The following is a 4,945-nucleotide window of genomic DNA, read 5'->3' as shown; positions in this document are numbered from 1 at the left end:
CCTCTAGTTTATCTTCCATGCCTGAGATTCTCTCTTCCATCTCTTTTTTTCTGTTGGTTATTTTGGGTCTGTAGTCCACAATTTTTGCGCAGTTTTTCTATTTCCAGCATTCCTCTGGTTTTTGTTGTCTTTAGTTTCTCTATTTCAATCTTTCAGCATTAAAGGTCCTGGGTGGTTGGAGGAAATCTGGGATGAGCCCACAAACTTTGTACCTCCCGGGTTTCCTCAAGTCCAATGAAGATATTCCCAAATGTGAAAGCAAAAGGTTTTAATTTGGAAGAACAAAGCAGTCTGGGAGTTCACTCTATTGGAAGGCTAAGTTACCTAGCAACAAAAGTGAAATGGAGGCCTGACACCCCTAGTCTCAGCTCATAGGGTTTTCAAGGTTAGAGCATTTCATAGAGTACAAAGTTTGATTGCAAGGGCATCAAGATTGATTAGCACACCTGCAAGGTTTTCTTTTTCTTTTTCTTTTCCTGTATCTCCTGAAAATAACATGTGGGGTCTGTACTCTGAAATCAGGAAGTTATCCACTAGAAGAGATTCTTGTTCTTTGTAGTTTTTCTTTCTTGCCATTAACCCTAATTTTTAATTTTTCCATCGCATCACATAAAGTAAAATATAAATTGTTAAATGTCTCCAAAAACTGTAGTCTTTCCAAGGATGCACAAAAAGCTCATTGAAGTTGACTAATAAGATGTTTTTACACAGGGCTCCCCTGCTCCCAATACTCTGAAGAGATTCAACCCACAAAGTTTTAGTCAAGAGTCATATCATTGATTCCAGGGAGATTCACGTATCTCATGAAAACCCACAGGAAGTAAAATCTGTCTTCCTGTTCCCACTCAGATGTTGGGATGACCCAACACATGATTCATATACTACACAATGTACTCCTCCATCCTGGGGACAGTGGCCTCTCACTCACCATGTGATTACTGAGCTCTCCCAATCTCTCCATTGAACTTACTGCAGCAATAATCGAAGAACAGCACACACAAAAAAAGGTGCCAGCTCTCGTTTTAGAGAAAAGCCTTAATCTGGCACTAAGAAGGTCCCTGTACCTTTTATTACTGACAGATCATGAGGAGTGTCTTGTTGGCTAGTGATGACTCAGTAACAAGATCACCTTCTTAAAGGCACAGCGCAACTATTCCTAACCTGGCCTTCCAACCTAGACAAAAACATTTTCTAGGTCAGCAGAGATAAACATTTCTACTGTACTGGCTTTGACTCCAATAGCAAATACTGCTCTCTTCCTGCACCCACTCCTTTCTCCTGAAAACAAGGTGGCTCTCTAGATTTCACAGGCCACTACACAATCGCATGATATGATTATTCCCTGTCCTAACTACTATTGAGAGATTTTGGCACAGAAAATGAGATGTTCTGTAGTTTCCCACTGATGTCAGATGAACTGAAACCACTTATTTCATGGTTGTCACTGGGACTTCAAAAAAGCAGGGGAAAAAAAAAAAGTAAAGAAAACAGGAACCAGATCTAAAACAAGAAAATAAGTCTTTCTGCAATCTCAAGGCTGGATGATGGATCCACTGATTTAGAAACCTGACAACAGTCTTGTTCAAGAAGAGAACATTGAATAATGCAGCTATTTTCTCACTGTACCCTGAGAAAGCTCTGCTCGGTCATCACAGTGCTTGTAGAAGCAAGCTTCCCAGCACAATTCTCTCAGAGTATTCAAATTACCCTGAAGACAACAGTTTTTATTATACATTTTTCAAGAATTTCAGGAATAAAACTCCCAATGCATTGGAGCTATCACCAAAGCATCTGACAGGTGAAAGATATATCATGTTCTTTCTGATATTGCTCCTTCCCTTCTCTCATTGTTTCTAAATTGTCTGTGACCCCTAGATGAAATGTACACCTAGTTCCCCTCACCTCAGCAAAATACACAGAACAAACATCTTCTTTTTTGCCATATGCCCTAAAATCTCTCTTAAGTTTTTAATATTCTAGGCGCTCTTCCCTGTGTTGAATAAAAAATTCATTCCAATCTGCATTTTGTAATTTTATGTGCAATATCTGCACATTGTTTTGAGGAAGGAGGGGATGATCATTCGCACAGCTGGAAGAGAGTGGGTTGTCTATTTTAGACAGGGTAAGTGACATTGAGATTTGTGTCTATAAGGTCTGGGTCTTGAGTAGAAGCCAGACACAAGGTACCCTGTGTTGTGTCTTTAAGCACACTTTAACCCTTAAGGATCAACCCTTGTTGATCAAGCCTTACTAGCCAATCAGCAACACCAGGCCAACCTGCCAGTCACAGGCATTGCAGGACACTTTCTGTAGCCATACTGTAGGCTTTTGTTCTTGATGCAGATTTGGTTTTAAGCAGAACAAGAGCCAGTGAATTGATTACTTTTCTGGGAGTGTTACTGTAGTAAATTGTGAGTGGAGCATGGTTGAGTACAGAAGCCACAACATGGTGAGTGATGGGATAATATCAAAAGATGTTTCATAATTACATTGAGCAATCTGAGTATTTCCAAAAATAATTGTTAATGTGCCTTTGTAATCAGCATGTTGTTATGAATTGTTGTTCATATTCATAGGATTGTATTCATTTCATGTTGCAAACTTACCATGTGTAGGATCTTAATTCTGATGCTTCATGCTTCAAAAGACCATTATTTAGTTCTTTATTTTGGTTATATTGCTAATCTGTGGAAGAGTATGGCTCATCATACATGTTGTGTATCTTGGCATGAGACTCAGTACATCTTCTTTTGGGGGATGACCACAGGTCAGATAATGATGCACAACTTCACATAATTATGTACATCCCATAACATGTATACTCATACAAACAATTTTCTCTCATGTTCAATCATACAAAAGATAGTAATAGACTTGTAAAATTGATAAATATTTACTCCATCAATTCTATTACCATCAATTCTAGTCTTGTACACCAAAATTTAGCTTTGAAACACTACACTGGAAATTGTAAAGCTAATTCTACTTGGTATTAATAGTTAAAACCTGGATGCAGATATGTGATTAATGATGAAAAATCAGAGAAGCAGAGCAGCCCACCCCTAGGTGGGAAATTCTGATCCTCGGGTCTTCCATTAGAATGCAAGAAACTTTTGTCTTCTTCCACTTTATATTTCTCTCTCCTCCCAGCCATATCTAACTCCCAAGTACAGGGATAAAGGAATGAGCCACTACCTGTCTCTGTTTCTCTTTTAGACTGGGTCAATCTGGTGTAGCCTAGGGCGACCATGAAATTACAGAGATCCACCTCATTATGTCTCCCAAATGCTTGGATTAAAGGTGTGCTCCACCATGACTTGTCCTATATGCCTAACTACTGCCTAGCTCCACACTCTCTTCTTAAAGCAAGTTTTTTGTTGTCGTTGTTTGTTTAATTTTTTACATTTGAGTATTGTTTGTTTAGGGTTGTTTTCAGAGAGGGTTTCCCTGTGTACATTTCTAACTCAATCAAACACGTGGAGATTTACCAGCCTCTGCCTCTCAAGCACTGGAATTAAAGACATGTGGCACCACCACCTGGCAAACCAAAATACCACAACACCACCATAAAGGAGAAATCCTTTAGGGACCCCACAGATTTAATGGCATGTGGATCCTGCTGAGTTTATCTATTTATAGCTTTAAATCCCATTTCTTTGAAATACTCATGTGTACTGAAGACCAGCTGAGACACCCACACCCATAAACCAAACAAATACCGAATTCTTCAAATTTCCATTTGTCATCACCATTGATGTACTAGCTGGCCCAGAGCCTGGGAGACATTCAAATAAACCCACTTTCTACAGACACAGAGAGATACGTTCTACCAATCCTGTTCAAACAGAGAACATTGAATAATGCAGCTGTTTCCTCATCTTCCTACTGAGGAACCTGTGCTGGTTCAACATAGTACTCATATATATATATAGACGTTCTTCCCAGCATCATTGTCTTTGAGTATTCAGCTTACCATGCAGATGACACTTTTTTATTATTCTTCATATGTCAAGAATTTGACTCAAATATCAGGAATAAAACTCCAATACAATAGACCTATAACCCTGGTGTCTGTGAGGAGAAAGATATATCATCTTGTTTGTAATATGGCTCCTGCCTTTCTCTCATGGTTATCTGAGAGGCCTGTGACAACTAGGTAAAAAGTCCCCTCAGGTCTCCAGACCTCAGGAAGATGGCATAGAACAAACCACTTGTATCCTAAAAAAAATTCTCTATACATTTAATATTCTGGGACGCCTTCCATCTGTTTAATAAGAGAATCATTTCAGTCTACATTGTGTAATGGTCTGAGCAAGCTCTGCACAGTGTGTGTGAAGGAAGAAAGAGAGATAGAACCTGTGGACTGCAGGAACTGGGTTGGATCGTATATTGGTGACATGGGTAAGTGACATTGAAATTTCTGTCTGAGTATGTAGTGTTGGCTGTTGTCTTTGAATCCAGCACTCAGGAAATAGAGGCAAGTAGATTTCTCTGAGTAGACTATGGTCTACAGAGTAAGTTCCAGGATAGCAGGGCCACACAGGGAAACTCCGTTTCAAACATCAAAAGAAATGAATTAATCAAATAATCAAATAATTAATATTAAACAAGTAATGAAAAAAATCTACTAGAAAGCAACAACAACAAGATTAATAATAATAATTGAACAGCTCAGTTTAATGAGCAAGTTCTAGGACAACAGGCACCACACAGGGAAATTCTGTCTCCAAAAAAAAAAATTAGTTCCTGTTTGTGCAGATCTCTAAAATTCCTAGGTCTGGAGTAGAAGCCATGCCCAAAGGAGGTGCGGGGCTTGCTGTGTCTTTAAGAACACTCTAACCCTTGAGGAACTGCTCTTGTCACTGAAGCCTTATTAGCCAATCAGGGACATTGAGCCAACCCTCCAGTCTGAGGTCTGGAAGGAGAATTCCTTGAGCCATGCTGC

The sequence above is a fragment of the Phodopus roborovskii genome, unplaced genomic scaffold (genome assembly GCF_943737965.1).
Source record: "Phodopus roborovskii unplaced genomic scaffold, PHOROB, whole genome shotgun sequence".
Lineage (NCBI taxonomy): Eukaryota > Metazoa > Chordata > Mammalia > Rodentia > Cricetidae > Phodopus > Phodopus roborovskii.
This window is presented reverse-complemented; position numbering follows the sequence as displayed.